Raw genomic sequence first — 17899 nt, forward strand, 5'->3', positions numbered from 1 at the left:
GTCACACTCTCTTGGCTTCAGAAACAGTGCCTCCATGCCTCTCAAGCTGGCTTATATCATCATTGTCATCATCATCATCATCATCATCACACTATCATTGTCAAGGCAGGGACACTTGTTAGCAATTAAAAAGAATGCAAAATAAAACAAAAAAACCCATGTGGCCTCTGGCCACTCAACACCTTCTCTTCCTCTCTCTTCCTCCTCCTCCTGCTCTTCCTCCTCCTGCTGCTCCCATCTCCTCTTCCTCCTGCTGCTGCCTCCTCCTCCTCTTCTTTCTTCTCCTCCCCCTCCTCCATGTGCCATGCAGCCTGGGGGCAGGACAGAGGAGACAGAGGAGGTTGGCAGCGCGGGGCCGCCCGCGTGGAGCCCCGCGGGGAGGCGGGGATGGCCCGCGGAACCCCGCGGGGAGGCGGGGAGGGCCGCGCGGAGCCCCGCGGGGAGGCGGGGATGGCCCCAGGGAGCCCTGCGGGGAGGTGGAGAGGGCCGCGCGGAGCCGGCGGAGAGGCAGGGAAGGGCCGCGCTGGTCTTCAGCCTTTGCCTCCTCCACCCCAGGCCGCGCGGCCCTCCTCTTCCTCCTCCGCCATTTTGAAAAATAAAATGGCGCCCAGAGCGGCGCGGAAACGGCGGCAATCGGTGGCAATCGGCGGCAGGACTGCGCGGGGGCCGGCAGAAAGGCCTCCGCGGGCTGGATCCGGCCCGCGGGCCGTAGGTTGCCGACCCTTGTTCTAAAGTTTTTCCTAGAAGCAAAAGATAAGGCTCACCTCCAAACGTACGACACATTTCTCGGAGGGGAATAGCAAATGCCTTAAGCAGTGGTCTTGAGGGTGGAGGTCTACAAGAAGCAAGGACTTCCTGTACTGCACACCATTTCCATCGTGTGGCCAGTAGGCAAAAAGCAGTGAGATAGAAGCATTATAGTTCAAAGGAGGAAAACCATTTTCCATTATGGAGGAAGTTAGGTCAGCAAGTCAGTTACTAAAATGCAAGCCCTGGGTCAGGTCAGTGTGTCATTTGTTGCTGAGTCTAGTCCAGGTAGAGTCACTGAAGTGACTAGAGTTTGAGTCAATTGACTTGAGTTCTACATCACTGCCAGATTTCTAGAACTGTCCTTCTGGCCCATGTGCCAGCACTCTTGCTTCCCTATCCCTATCCAGAACCACCTCCGTAATCACAGCGTTCATAATTCAATCTATAGTCACATGCACAGTTACCTCGTAATAAGCACAAGGAGAATAAACAGGATTTCTTGCAGAATACACATGAATAAGATTGCACCATGCATATGCTCATAGTGCAAAATTCCTTTAAGAGAATAATTTAAGGGAATACTTGGTGTATGATACAGATTATACCCCTCTGGCCTACTTATCACTTCATCTGTAGAGATTGTTTCAGGTATAGTTAAGAGTGACATACTTTCTTGCTTTAGTTTTGATAACTTCTGACAAAATAATTAGGTCACACTGGTGAAGTGAAAACAAGCATATTCCTGAAGTGCTCGAGGACAACTAAATTAATAAATCTAAACAGACAAGGCAGTAAGAAATGCCATCAACACCACCAACAGTCGTGTGATGCTTCCAGGGGCAATGTCACAGCTGCCAAGCCCTTTTTGCTCAATTCTGGCTCTGTTTATAGTGGCAAGAAAATAATGAAATTTCCAATGATTCTAACATGATTCACAGAAAAGTTAGGATTTTAAAATTTATTATTTAATAGAAAATGTCTTCTAGTTTCATTTGGAAAATTTACACTCGGCTCATAACAAAAGATTTGAGTTATGTATTTAGTCTTGAATGTGCATGTTCCTGGAAATTCAGCAATTCATAAACGGCCAAATTAGAATCTGTCATAGCATTTTTTAAAAAATTTACCATTAGTGTAAACCTTTGTTATGCAATCTGAAGATGTAGAAGTCCAGGAATTACTACTGGAATTTTAGTATTAATAGTACTGTAGTAGTGTATCACAAAACAAATGTTATGGCTGTATACTCTGTTATTATTATTATAATTTTCATGATTATCATCACTCCATCTTCACTATCTCTGTACAGTACATAGTAGTATATAAATAGGTAATAAAGGACATCTCTCTCTCTCTCTCTCTCTCTCTCTCTGGCAGTTCACAAAATAGTTCTTAAAAAGTAGAACTGTATAAAGCTATATAATTAAAAGATACAATTTAAAATATATGAAATATACAAGAATATAAAATAATATTATCTAATATAAAAACATAAAATATAGCACAAACACTTAAAAAATTAAAACAACTTTGAAATAAAACCATTTTTAAAAATACAAAATTGAATAAAACTTAAAAACAGCTATGGAATAATGCCAAAGTTCTATCTTCCCAACAACCCTGTGAGGTAGGTTCGTTTCATAAGGAAAGTGGCAGAAACTCACCCACTGGATTTCATGTCTTGACAAGAATTTGAATCAAGTCTCGCTAAATCAATAGCCTTTTCAAATACACAAAGATGGCTCTTCATCTGGGACTGAATTTTAAAAAATAAAATAGAACAGCCTACTTTGACTAATGGGGATGCCTTTTTAGATTAAAAAGTTAGAAGGTTGTGTGTTTTTTTTAATTTGCAAAAATTTTGTAATTACCCATGGACTATAGAGGGGTGAAGATGGTCTCCCAAATGTTTTCAATTTACACATTCCATCATCTTTTACCATTGGCTATGCTCTTTGAGGCTTCTAGGAATTCATATTGTGGTTACCCAAATGTTCCCCACCCCTAGAAATATTCTAAAAGAATAAGAGGGTCTTTACATAATCTGTCAGTACTTTTGCCATAACTGTCTTATCTCCCCATAAACACCCTCCTACCATTCTTATTGCAGAATATTGTTATACATTTCTATTTTGCTCAGCACTCACAGGTTTTAGGTCATAAATATATGGATTTGGGAGTTTATCAGACAAGGGAAATTGAAAGTATAATCCAATGGCAATCCGAACGCAATCATGGGGTTTAACATTATTGCATGATAGACTACCACACACAATTTCGGTCAATGGGAAGTCAGCCCGAACGCAATTGTGGGGTTTCACGTTATTATGTGAGAGGTGATCACACACAATTTCAGGCAATGGCAAGTTATTTTTGGGCAATGGGAAGTCAGTTCGAATGCAATTTGAATTCATGTAAATTCGCTGAACTAGCGAATTCACATGAATGCGTTCCAGCCCCACTTCCTTTTCATTCGAAATTCAGAGAAATTCCTCCTGTGTGATAAACTCCTTGGTTTCCCTGGAGGGAAAATTACAGAAGACTTAAAGAGTTTTGTTTTGTTTTTTTGCAGCTATACAAGCTGAGCACATGAGAAAGCAAGCGGCCTAAACACCCCTAGCAAGTACTGTACCATACCAGATCCCTAGTAAGCTACACCCTGTTCCCTGAGATACTTTTAAGAACAACTCTGTCTCTGTTCTTCAGTGTTGTTTAAAGAGACACAAACAAGAGGAGACTGTAATAAACTGCTCTCTTTATAGCTTGGAGGAAAGGTGGGTCACTTTCCGAGGTCTAATGGGCTTTCATACCACACATTCCAGAGATGTCTCTGTATCAAGGATCCTATCATTCCCTTAGGCCCTTTCATTCTTTACAGCACTGTGATTCCACATTCACTGCCATGGCAACATCCTATGGAATCTTGGGATGTGTAGTTTGGCAGGGCACCAGCGTGGTGTTGTGGTTTGGGCATTGGACTATGATTCTGGAGACCAGGGTTCAAATCCCAGCTCAGCCATGTAAACCCACTGGGTGACCTTGAGCAAGTCACATTCTCTCAGCCTCAGAGGATGGCAACCTCTTAGGACAAATCCAGACTGATAAAAAAAATCCCCCCCTTTGAAGAAACTTGCCAAGGAAACCCCATGATCCCCTTGGCCTTAGGATCGCCATAAGTTGGAAATGACTTGAAGGAACACAACAAGAAGAAAGAGGAGGAGAGGAGGAGCCGGTGGCAGCTAAGCTATAACTCTCTGAATGGGAATTCTAAATCCCTCTCCCTAAACTGCAGATCCCCAGGATTCGAAAGAATAATAATAATAATTATTATTATTATTATTATTTTTATCCCGCTTCTCCAAACAGATCGAAGTGGCTAACAATAAAAGCATCAGTAAAATATACAACTTATCATTGTTGTATCCCTCCCAAACCCTCCCATCCACAATAAAATACAGTGGTACCCCGGGATACGAATTACCCAGCTTACGAATTTTTCGGGATACGAAAAAATCCCATAGGGATTTATTGTTTCGGCTTACGAAGGTTTTTTCGGGTTACGAAAAAACCTCGGCGCTATTTTCAATGGAGCCGCGGCAGAGCCGCGGCTTTTTTTCCATTAGCGCCTATGGCAATTCAGGTTACGAAGGTTTTTCGGGTTACGAAATTAGCCGCGGAACGAATTAATTTCGTAACCCGAGGTACCACTGTACAATTAAATTATTAAACAGTTATTAAAACAATTATTAAAAATAGGGCAGAGGCAGTTAGAGCAGTTGTTGAACAATTGATTAAATTAATAAGAGATTGCTGCAATGTTAATCTGGAAAGGCATGTCGGAAGAGATATGTCTTGATTGCCCTTTCAAAGCAATCAAGACTGGTGATATATTGGGTCTCTTCTGGCAGGCTATTCCATAATTTGTTGCCAGGGCTGTTAAAGCAGGATCCTAGCAATATAACTGTGTAGTTTAAAAAGGCCCCTGGTCTTCTTGGACAGTTAAGAAATACTAACATTACAGTGATTTCTTTTCTGAAGCAATACTGTCTTATTTGATTAGTTTCTGCAGGGGGGTTGTTATCTTGTTTATTTGTTTTCTTTAAAACACTTTCTTACCACTTTTTGGACCACAAAAAGTTCACTGTGATTTAGTCATCACCAGTAAGAACCACCCTAAAATCAGCAATGCTCAGAGCCAAACCTGTAGTGAAAAAAACAACAACTAAAAGCCAAGTTTAATACATTTTGTTTTATTTGATATGTTCCTTTTATGTATTTATTGCCTTTGATTTTTGCATGCCGAATGGTAAGAACGGATCTTTAGTCAATAAAGCAATATATTCTGAAAAGAGACTAGAGTATCCAAAATAATAATAATCAAAGCTCAAACTGTAATCAACTCTTGTTTGTAATGCAACCCACAACAGGCTTGTTCACAGCTTTCAATCTCACAGCTGTATGTAATCATGAGCTTGTCAATCCTTAAATACAGAGAACTCCAACCTTCTAACACTACAGTTCCAGTCAAAAGACATTGCACATCTCATCTATCCATCCATAAACCTCTTTCTTTCTTTCTTTCTTTTGCAAAACAGTTTATGAAAAAAAGGAATGAGGAAACCTGAAAGAGCTACAAGTGAAAGATTATGTTACCCAGACCCATCATACAATTCCGAGAATGAGGACAATTGCACAATAAAAGCTGTCACTGGAACTCACTTTATAGCCCACAGAACATTTTCATTGACCAAAAAGTAAATTTACATTGAGAAATAACTGAAAAACTGATTGATTGATTGATTGATTGAGTAATAGTATTTTTCAGAACAAAAGCAGAGCCTAGAAAAGTGGTCTTTGTTTTTGGACTACTACTTCCAGATTCTCCCAGCCAGCATGGCATATGACCACAGTAACTGGGAAATTCTGAGAATTGCTTTTAAAAAAAAATCAGGCTCTGAACCAAAGGTATGCTGAGTCTGATTTAGGATTTTGAAACTGTTTATTTTTTGTTTGTTTTTCGGGCTATGTGGCCATGTTCAAGAAGAGTTTCTTCCTGGCATTTCGCCAGCATCTGTGGCTTGCATCTTCAGAGAATGCTTCAGCCACAGATGCTGGCGAAACGTCAGGAAGAAACTCTTCTAGAACATGGCCACATAGCCTGAAAAACCCACAAAAAACTATGGATGCCAGCCATGAAAGCCTTCGACTTCACATTGTTAATTTTTTTCTAAAAAGCAACCGAGCCTTTTGCAAAGTCTGCAAGTCACAGCCTCTTCTGAGAAATGCCTACAGAAAATATTTTACATGCGCAAGGCAACAATTAAATGACTGCCATTTCTGTCAGCAGTAGAAGAAAAGTAAGAAATAATTAAGCAAGCGATGGCTGAAATAACTACTGTACTGACCCAGCCCAATGCCAAATTTGTCTTCTGCCTCAGGAGGTTTTTTTGCAGCTCATTAGTTCACATTCCCACAATGAAAGAAAGGCACATCTCAGTATAGGATTAAAAACCATAATTATAATGATTAGTGTTTCCCATTTTGTGTTGGCAGCAATTCTTTTCATGTAAGAATATAATCATGTTAAAGTCTTTCTAGATCAGACCAAAGGCCTATCTAGTCCAGAATTCTGTTTGCTAACTGGCCAACTGGATGCCTGGAGGAAGCTGAAAAGAAGGACAGGAGTGCAAGAGCACTTAGGGTACATTCAGACTTATTGAAAATCCTCAAGTTTTGTGGGTTTTTTTCCTTCCAATTTTATGCTGGTGTTTTCTTCGCAAGATTTCTTCATATAGTGTTTGCCATTGCTTCCTCTGAGGAGGAGGAAATGCGACTACCCCAGGTCACCCAGTTTGGAGGGAGAAGAATCAAGGCAGATGACCCTGTTCTTCCATTGCTCTTATCAACTGGTAGCCTCACACATTCTAAAAAAGAAGGAGGGAGGAGAAAACAGGAGCCTGGGAGATAACAAAAGTGTGATAAAGAAGAGAACAATCCCAATTAAATAGTGCTTTTGAAAACAGCACTACAGTATTTTAATGGGAGAAGAGGCTAGTGCAATAAGACGCTGAGAAGAGATTCAACATTGGACTTCCAGAGTCTAGGTCCAACACTCAAACCACTACACCATACTGGTTTTTATTCTGCATTATAGTGGAGGCGTGTGTCTGTCTGTCTAGCTATCTATCTATCCGCCTTATTCTCCATGAATCTATCTAAGTCCCATTTAAAGTTGTCCTCATGGCTGGCTTTTACTACAAGCCTCACAATTTAAATATGAACTGTACAAAGAAGTACTTCCTTTTGTCTGTCCTGAATTTCCCACCATTGAGTTCTATACTATACATAACTGTATATATCTTTACCATGTTTACCCAGTCCCTGCCTTCTTTCTAAGCTAAATAGATCCAAACACTGCAACACTGAGGAGTTGCTCGAGTATCCCCAGTCATTTTGGTTGCCATTTTCTGTAGCTCCTCCAGTTCTACAATTTAATGTTTGAGGTAAAACACAACAGTGTTGTAAATATGATTATGTCTCCAATTTGTATGACTATATTGCATTGCTAGCTTTGTTTTAACTCACTTCTTAATTATTGCCATTATGGTATTTGCCTTTTATCATGGTAGCTGCACAATTTGTTAACATTGTGACAGTGAGGCAGTACAGACCCACACTTTGTGCCGGCCTGATTGCGGAGTAGGGCTAAAGAAGGGCTGAGCATTCACACACTCCATCGGGGCGTCATCTTGACGCGCATCCATTTACACGGGGCGTGCCACAATAACATCCCTTGTGTGCAGTGCCCAAATGGCGCTGTGCACAAGGGCATCATAACACTGTGCTGCAGCAGTTATGGCACCCCTTCTACAGCGCAAAAAGAACCCCCTTTTCTCCATGCGCAGGCCGCAGTGTGTGGTTGCCACGGCTGGCCTCCGAGCCAGAAAAGGGCGGTGTCTTGCTGTCCCTTCCTGCCAATCTGTAGAACCCCTTAGTTATTCCCAGAACCCAAAGGTTTCGTTCCTTGTATGTCATTGCCTCTTATCACACAACACAGTTATAAAAACAAAGAAGATTATCGCATATCTTTCTCATAACGTTACGAGATGGAACATTCTGGGAACGTTCTGGGAAGGGGTATTATCTCATTCAAGAAAGTAGAACGTGATGGGAACGTAACGGGAATGCATTTTACCACACAGCGCATCCCTTTTTCTTGAGAACGTTCCCATAACGTTTTGCTGTCGCGCATGCGTATTTCGTTTTGAGGACTGTGTAATGATGACGTCTCCACTCTGTGGTTGTTTTGACTCCGTATAACTCTGCTAACACTGGACTTGTAAAAGTTGCTGTTATGAGTTCTATCTATATAAATATGTGTGTGTGTTTGAGAGTGTGCAGAGAACACACAGACAGACAGACAGTTACACACACACATATGCACACATTAGCCATTTTATATATAATTTGTGTTTGTATAAGTGTGTGTGTGTGTGTGTGTGTGTGTGTGTGTGTATATATATATATATATATATTTGAATGTCTGTGTGTGCAGAAAGCAGACACATACAGAGTCCCTTGGGAGGATTCCCTTGGGAGGGAAGGAAGGCAAGTCCCTTGGGAGCTTGTCTTCCCTCCGAAGGGAGTCCAAAGATTCCCTTGGGAGGGAAGGAAGGCAAGCCCCTATAAAACGTTGGGGCATCATATGCTGACATATGTTTGTAGAAAATAGGATAAAACCTATGTTACTTTTGTCAAAGAGGGCGCCACGTCATACTTGGGAGAGCAATAAACATTTTTGCACGCTCTAGGACTTTGGAGGACTAAAGAGAAGGCCATTCTTTCAGCCAATCAGGAGACGGAGGAATGAGAGAGCGGAATTGGGAACGGATAAGAATACCGCACAGACTTCTTATGGAACGTTCTGAGAACGTTACAGCTCACTGGGAACACATCTAATCCATCCCCACCCTGGAACGCATGTGGAACACATCGGGAACGTTCTGGGAACCTGATGGGAACACATATGTGCGGTAAACTGCAATGCGTTCCATTCCCATCGGGTTCCCAAAACGTTCTCAGAACGCTGTGCGATATTCTTCAAACAAACAGCTTCATTTATATACCGCTTCATAGTGAACTAACAGTGTCTAAGTGGTTTACAACTGTAAGCTAATTGCCCCCCAACGATCTGGGTACTCATTTTAACGACCTCGGAAGGATGCAAGCCAGAGTCAAGCTTGAGCCCTTTTGCTGGTATTGAACTCGCAACCTTATGGTTTTGAGTGAGTGGCTGCAGTACAGGCATTTAACCACTGTGCCATCAGGGCTCCTCCATAGCATTTTCATACCACTTTGCCATAGCTGCAATCTATAGAATTATGGGATTTGTAGTTTGGTGAGGCTCAGGAACTGTCTGACAGCATTTTAAGCACCTCAGCAAACTACAAATCCCATGATAGGATGGAATGCTGCTATGGCAGGTATCACAGTTCTATAATTGTGCGGCATGAAAAAGACCACTGTCTGCTTAGATCTCAACAACAGAAGTTAGGATTTTTTGGCCCAATGTGCATTATTCTATTGCTTGTACTGAACTGTATTTGCCATCTTCTGTCAAGTCCAGTAATCCCTTAGTTCAAAAATTCAGGCTTCAGCAATAAAACTCAGAAAACATTTATTCAGTAATTAATAATGTTCACCAGAGTTGTCTGTTGTCACAACTAACCAGCAAGGATTAGCAAAATGTAAGTAAAGCAGTTTCAAATCTTTACTTGGCTAAACCCTCATTCATTACAAAACCAAAACATTCTGTTATTTCCCTTTTCTCATGAAGCCACTCTCTTTTCTTCCTCTGCCAGCATTTCTAAAAGAGTGATCTTGGATCTTCTTGAAGCTGTCTCAACTCTCTTCCATCTGCTCATTATCCACAAAGGAATGTGATCAATATTTTCTAGCAATTAACACCCTACCGTATATCTCATAATTTCCTGCAGTACTGTATGGCATATTAATATCAGTAAAAAGCAAGCAAGTAAAGCTATACCCTTCTAAATTAATATAAACCATGGCAGGCAAGCTGAATGATGCAGCTCTTGACACCTACAAGTTGAAGATTGTCTTCTGATATTACTTCAAGTAGGGGACTATCCTTTGTGAAGGATACAAGAAAGGGTTGCTTTTTCCTTGGCAAAATGCCCAACCCAGAGGTCATCAGAATGTGTGAAATACTATTGATTATTGGATTTAGAGAAGAGATGGTAGTAAAAAGCGCAGATTCGGTGTGGTCAGGGCAGGACTTTGGCAGAAGCCCAAGCCCTACTCAAGAGAATGAATAAAAGGGCTTCTGAATACAGCACTGCTAATTTACCATATTTTTAAGCAAAAGAATCTGAATTACTTAAAAAAGAGGGTCTCCTTTTAAGAACTTTATGCAAACAATCTAAAATGTGATAATAACCCAAGTTTTTACAACAACACTTTCTTATAATAACATAATAACTTAATATAGTATAATAATATAATAACTTTTTATAATAACATAATAGATAAAGGTAAAGGTTGTCCCTTGACATGAATGCCTAGTCATAACCGACTGCAATGGACAATGATCATCTCCATTACTAAGCCAAAGAGCCAGCATTGTCAGAAAACAAATCCGGTGGTCGTGTGGCCAGCATGACTGCACCAAATGCTGCTACCTTCCCACCGAAGTGGTACCTATCTATCTACTTGCATTTGCATGCTTTTGAACTGGCAGAAGCTGGGACTAGTGACAGAAGCTCACCCCATCATACAGCACTCGGGCCTCGAACTGACAACCTTCTGATCTCCCAATCATCAGAACTGACATCTTAACCACTAAGCCACTGCATCCCATAATAAGATACAAGACTATAATAAATATAATAACACATTTGGTTATTTACCCTCCTTAGCTTTACGCAACAGCCTTCCTCCTGCCTTTGTCCCCCAATTACTGTTGTTAATACTGAACTTTTCATCTCATCTCCAGACCCACAAGATTTTGAATTTGAATTAACATTCTCACACACAAACGGCTTATATAGGTCTGTTTCTGCACTCTCCACTCCAAACATGCATCTGAGAAAGTAAGCTCAAGTCTGTGAAAGGCCATGCTACCAACTTCTTTCTTTCATTTAGTCTCAAGGGTGATACAAGATCCCTTTGCATACTAGTTTTTGTTTTTTTGCCATTATGGCAGCTTTGACATCTTGCAACCCTATCAGTGAGAGACTTCCAAGAGTCCCAGTCATCAACAGCCCTGTTCAGGTTTTCCTTGATTGAAACAATTACTCTGTTTCCTTGATTGAAACAATTCATCTGTAATATGTGTTACTCTTTTCTTACTGACTTCCCTCTTTTCATAGTCATTTTTTCATTCTCATTTTTTCCAGTAAGCCATCTCATCTTATGATGTATCCAAAGTATGATAGCCTCACTTTAGTCACTTTGGCCCGTTACAAACGGGCATAAAGTACGGACTGGGTCCATGTTAGGGTTAGAAAGGGGCGTCCCTTCCGGACGCCCCTAATCCTAATACGGACCCAGTCCGTACAAAATGGCGGCACCCGTTCCACACGGGGGCTGCCATGTTTACATAGCGGACGCACTGCGTCCGCAGGTCACACAGCGCATATGAGGCTGCAAGTATGCCATTGGCACCTCGTGGCGTCATAACTGTGCCGCAAAGTGAAGCACTATTTTGGCGCTTCTTCTTTGCAGCGCGGAGGAGTTGCGCGGTTGGCTGCTGCGACTCCTCCGCGCTGCAACCGGCAGCGGCGCGAGACTGCCCCTTTTGGGCGGTCTGTAAAGCGCCTTGGCTTCTTTTTTAACCAACCCCATCTAAACAGATCATGTGCTACGGATACAAACTGACTATACTGGGTTGAGTTTTATTTTGTTTATGTGTATACCATGTGTATATGACATCTGTTTGAATGTTCAGTTCTTCCCACTGGATTTGGATTATAAAGGAAGATTAAAAAGAAGGAGAATGGCAATAAATAATGCCCCATGCTGGCAGTGGTGGAGCTATAAAAAACAAAATCTTCATGTCATCTAATATATGTTAAGCAGCCCTCAGTTAATTTCAGAGTCCAACAACTTTCTCTTTGTGTTCTAGTAGTATATAAATATCCCCAGTAACAGAGATCTGATAATTACTGAAAATATATTCCATCTTCTGCAAAATTAAGGCTGAAATGACAAAAAGGGGCACATTTAATTTCTTATTATCCTGCAATAATTCTTTACTTTACTCTCTTTCAGATTTAAATGGTTCAGTTCTAAATCAATTTTCTAAAGTACTGTAATGCTCTAATTTTAGGCTCTTTCATACAGCTATAAGACATTGGGAAAGACTGCCGAGTGACTCGAAGGCAACCACCATTTGGTGAGAATTCAGAAATAGAAACAGTTGCTAATTCATTTTCCATTTCACTATTATCAGAGGACTCAGTTCCAATAAATCTCAGAATAGTAATGTAATTTGTTTTCCCAGTACTGTATGCTGTAGGGTATCTGTTTTACTCAGCAAACCTATTCGTATCTAAATGCTGGATGGATATGTACAACATATTTGTGGAAGTGTAGTAATACTCATAATCAGATATGGACGGTATGCTCCTGAGAAGCAGGAGAAGTATGGTGGGTAGGTGGGCAGAACCGCTGTCCCTGGAGGGCATGGCCACATGATGGGCAGGCAATACCACTGATTGCAGAGGGGGGCAGAGGCTGCATACAGCCCTGTTGGCACAGCGATTAAATGTATGTACTGCAGCCACTCACTCAGAAACCACAAGGCTGTGGGTTCAACTCTCATGAAACTTTGTGTGAGATCTGGCAAACCATGAATGCCAGATCTCATGCCCAATTCTCATTATGATATAATCATTGCGAGACTTCACCATAAGTGAAGTCTCGCACCCAGATCTTATGCCCAAGTCTCTTCTTTGTAGAGTGGGGACATTGCACCGAGCCTACAAGGGCTTGCACCAACGCTCCTATTCCCAAGCTGCCACTCGGCAAGGCCTAGGAGTGTTGGTGCCATTCCTTTTAGGCTGAGTGCAATGTCCCCACTCTATGAAGGCATCATGGATGAAGCCAATGGAAGCTGTCCATCCAATGCAAAGCAATTTCAGGAGTACCCGTATATACTCAACTATAAGTCGACTCCATGTACAAGTCGAGGGTAGGTTTTGGGGCCAAAATTATGGATTTTGATATGACCTGTGTATAAGTCGAGGGTAAAACAGGAGCATGTGACAAAGGAAAGAATGAAGCAAGAAAAACAATGCCATGGATAAGTCAACTCAGGTTTTTGGGGTCAATTTTTTGACTAAAATGTCTAGACTTATACATGAGTATATATATTATATTTTTGTTCATGGTGTAACAGGAAGGAAAGAGTTGAAGCTGTACCCCATCTGTTATTTACATTTAAAAAAAAAAAAGCATACATTGGGTTGGCTCCAGACTTAGTTGTATTCAAATCAATAGGACTTAAATTAATTTAAAATGAACCCATATCTGCTTTGGTCCTAAAAGATCATTTAGACATCTTCAATCTTCCTTACGTTCTGACTTGAGTAGCATTTCTTCTATTCCCAGAGAGATTAATATCAGTATTTATAGAAATGGCCTTCTGCTTCACAGAGGAGGGACTGAAAGAACTGTTGTTGATGTTATTGTTTTTGATGGTGCTGCTGTTACTGTCAAGAAGACTGACCTGTTACATGCTTGAGGCCTCAATTGTGTTTCACACTAGATGAAAGAGTGTAATTTCATTTGTAAGAAGATGTGCCTGTTCTAGAGAATACCAGTGAAACTCAATTATAATAAAAATTTGGCCAGCATCGTGTCTGGGACAAGGTTATTCTCTTACTCTTGTGCTTAGTCCAAAAACCTCTCACCACTCAGTAGCTGTCAACTGCTCCTTCAAACCAGAAATAAGAGAAGGGAGAGGAATAGTGATTTAGTCCATAAGATCTAGCTGCTCTATGCTTCTGGGGGAAGAAAAAAGCAGGTACGCTCCATTTCAGAGAGCATACTTATTGCCCTCCCTTCCAATCTGAAACCAGCTGTTTCTCTATGGTATGAATCACTACCACCTATTTTACCACTGATAAGCCACAGCAGCAGAGACCCATCCTGGGCTTGGCAGCAGGAGGACAGAACTAGATATACAGAACAATGCTCACATGCAGGATCTTGGCTGTTGTGTGTTTTTAAAGCATGAATTCGCCAGCATCTGTAGAATGAATTTTATTTGATTTGAACTAAAAAACTACAATAATATCAGTTCATAACAGAAAAACAGCAATAACAAATCCAGCATAGTATGCATAGTATACATAATAAAATGTCATAAGAAAAAGAAAGGAAAATAATACAGAAAGCCCAAGTAAATGAAGAAATCTTCAGATGGCAACAAAAGACCAAGGAGGAGATAAAAGAAAATGGTATCTTGTGGCAGGGATTTCTACATCTTTGTAGGCAGAGTACCACCAAAGCTCCCTTTATTCATTCCTACTAATCATATTTCTGATAGTGGTTAGACACAAAAGAGATCAGTCTTTTGACTGTAGTGGGCAGGCAGGATTGTGGTCATGGCCAGAATGTCTCTGCTCACATAATAGTTCTGCCATAAACCAATGGTGCAAGATGTTTGTAGAACGGAGATCATTTCATTGGTGTTAAAGAAACCAGGGATCATTTATGAAAATGAGGACTGGAAAAGTAACTAGCAACTGGCCTTTGACCAAAGGATCAATAAATGATACTTAGGATATATGTATCAAACTGTGTGAAATTAATCAGCAAAGGCTTGGGAAAAACTAACAAAAGCTTGCAAAATTATAAAACCAAAACAGTCCAATTCACTAAATGGCTACAGCTTTTATGCTGCTTTCAGTTTCTGGTAACAACTATTTAATGGATTCATATATTGTATTCTGTCATAATCTTTCCTGCCAAAGATATTTCTGCTGAAATGCCATGTACAGGAATCAGTTGTGGAGAAGAGTATGCTATGCTTCCATTAGCACATTATATTATTTTCAGAATAAATCAAGTTCTAAATTAGGTTTCATGCAATAAATTTGGTCAGCATGTTTCAAGCCAAATCATATTTACAGAAAACTTTACACACATCTTCATATGCTTCCTTACACCCTAATTCTTTTTAGTTTTCTGAACAATGAAAAATAATTACGCATACTGTGTAACCGACCACCCGGCAGTTGCGGGGATGTGGGGAGGACACACATGAACAAGCCTTTTGTATTCTTTTTGGAGTACAAGATACTTAAAAACTATTGAGTAGTTGCCAGGGGTAGTAAGTAAAAGCAATAGTTGAGGCAACTGTGCCTGAACATGGGAATCAACACATCACACATTGAGGAAAATAATGTTTCCTGGAAATGACTGGAAATGGAATGGCATTCTGGTCAGACATTTTCCAGGCAGCAAGTAAAATTACAAAACAACAATTAGTAATGCTGCCAGAACTGGATTGATTATCCCTATGCGTAGGAAGTGAGGAAGTGGAATGATAAATTATACCATCAAAAACTTCTTTCTGTTGTTGGACAGCAACCCAAATTAAAGTGACAAGAGCCCAGAAATTGTTTCTTAAAAAAAACTTTTGTCAACAAATAATGCAATAGACCATGATTGCTAGCACTCATGGACACAATAACAAGATTTACAAGCACTAATAGACATGAACTGTCAAAGGATCATTTTTATGACCAATGATACCCATTCATTAATTATCCTAAATTGCAAGGGAAATAGTATACACCCTCCAGGTAACTTGTCATGAGATCTCCTGGGATAATTGGTCTGGTAAAGCATAAACAGATGGCACTTAGGATTTTATATGACATTTTCACACATCACCACCATATTTTGAAGTACGCTCTGTTGAGTTAATGGCTGATTACAGATTTTTAATTTTGCACTTTGCTTTAAATGGACATTACAGTATTTTAATTAAATAATGAAAAGACGATGGAATGATAGCAAGAACAATATTTCTCACCACGAAAATGACATCAAGCACAGTTATGTCCTGGGATCTTTTGATCAACTTTTGTGGTCACCATGTGAGATTAGGCTTTTGGTTTATTTGATTTATTTTGAATCACAGTCCATGTTTCCCATCAGTTGTATACCACACACTGCTTCCTTCAAGGTGGCACTTTTGTTCTGGGAATTTCCTCTTTTTTTAATATTAAAAACCATTGTGTTTTGTACCCAGTGAAGACCATTCTTTGCAGAAGGGGAGACTGTTGCTTTTAATTTTCACTAACAGATTATCCTTGAGTTATATTCCTGCTTTCAATTTTTCCTGGTAGGGCTCTTGTCTTTTAATTGCTTCATGATAGGCAAAGTTCTAAAAGATCTTTTAATTTCAGTTTCAGTGATTGCACCTCAGTGGTCCAAAACACACTGCAGAAATAATCCAGTTTGAGACCACTTTAACTGGCCTGGTTTGATGCTAGGGAATCCTGGGAACTGTAGTTTATTGTGGCACTAGAGCTCTCTGACAGAGAAGGCTAAATGTCTCACAAATCTACAGTTCCCAGGACTTGTTAGCATTGAGCCATGGCAGTTAAAGCGGTCTCAAACTGGATTAATTCTGCAGTGTGTTTTGGACAAGTGCTAGGGAAATAGAATGTCAACAGAGTGTCTCTGAATAGGTTTCTCTACATAACAAAGAAGCTTTTCATAAATTAAGACAAAAAGTGTAACAAGAAAGACCCCAGAATAATGATACAGTTCATCAAACAGAGTATACAGAAATTAATGAAAATTATCTATCCTTGAGACCATTTAAAATCTATCTGTATTCATTAGTAATACCTCATATATCAGGCTAAAACATCATTCCACAATGTGAGTTTTAGGTGGAAATAAAACCTCAGAGCTTTCACTAAATGCTCAATAAATTGATAGCATTTTGTTTAAGTATTTGTGAATTGTTTACATCTTTTATATGTTGAATTAATTTGACAATCAAACCTGAAGTCCAAATTCTAGATCTTCCAGCCAAACATAGTGAAACAATTAAATCTTTATGTAACAACTTTGAGTTATCATCCACAAACAAAAGGTCAGTAATTCATGAAATTTCAATCAATATATTACATATTTCTTTAAAGACCCCTTTCCACTATTTTGACACAAACATACAAGGCTACCACATATGTACCTTGTTCTATGAGCTTTTCCAACACTTATCTGAAAGGATTTAACTGATGATAGACCAGAATTATCCACACAAAGCTCTTGTGATGCAGGGATGTAACCAGGATTTTGGGAAGGGGGGGGGGGTCCAGACTAAGTGCCACCATTATAATGGGGCTTGGGCGCGGCGGCACAGCAGCACGCACCATTCATTTTTGTAATGGAAGGGGGGGGGTCCGGACCCCAAGAACCCCCTTGGCTATGTCCCTGTGTGATGGGGAATCCAGCCTTATCAATGTACTTATTCACAGGGGTCTTGTAATCATATTCAGCCAAATGGAGTTACAGGGTCATTTATAGACCCTAGAGTACATTTGAAGCATGGCAGGAAATTTAAATAGGTAGTTCACAAAGAGATATTACACACACAAAGCGGTTTCTCACAGCTCCTTCCAGTCCTGTCAAATAAGTTGTCTACCATCAACCTAAGGCCTGTCAGATAAAACTTTGTGGAATTCCTATAATCACCAATCCATAATCACCAGCAACAGTCATGCTGACTGGGGGAAATGAGAATTGTAGTTCATACACATCTGGAAGGCAGGACTGGAGCACAGCTTTGGCACAGCTTCCGGACTCTTAGGATGCATGCATCATTTAAACAGCATACCTCCAAAGTGACTCAAAGCAGCTTTATTTTGGCAGTCTGTATGGGGCGATTGTTAGGAAGCAGAGCTTTAAGTTTTCCCTCCACATCTCACATTGACTCCTCAAGTTCCTCAGGCTTACCCCTGGCTCCCATTTACTTAACAAAACCATATGCATATTAATTCTTTTCACACAATTAATGTCATATCTAGTTTGGCCTTAAACACTAGCAAATTACAAAGATTTATGTTATGACATGTGCTTTCAGCCACAATTCGTATAAAGC

The sequence above is a fragment of the Sceloporus undulatus genome, chromosome 6, assembly GCF_019175285.1.
Source record: "Sceloporus undulatus isolate JIND9_A2432 ecotype Alabama chromosome 6, SceUnd_v1.1, whole genome shotgun sequence".
NCBI classification, from domain to species: Eukaryota; Metazoa; Chordata; class Lepidosauria; order Squamata; family Phrynosomatidae; genus Sceloporus; species Sceloporus undulatus.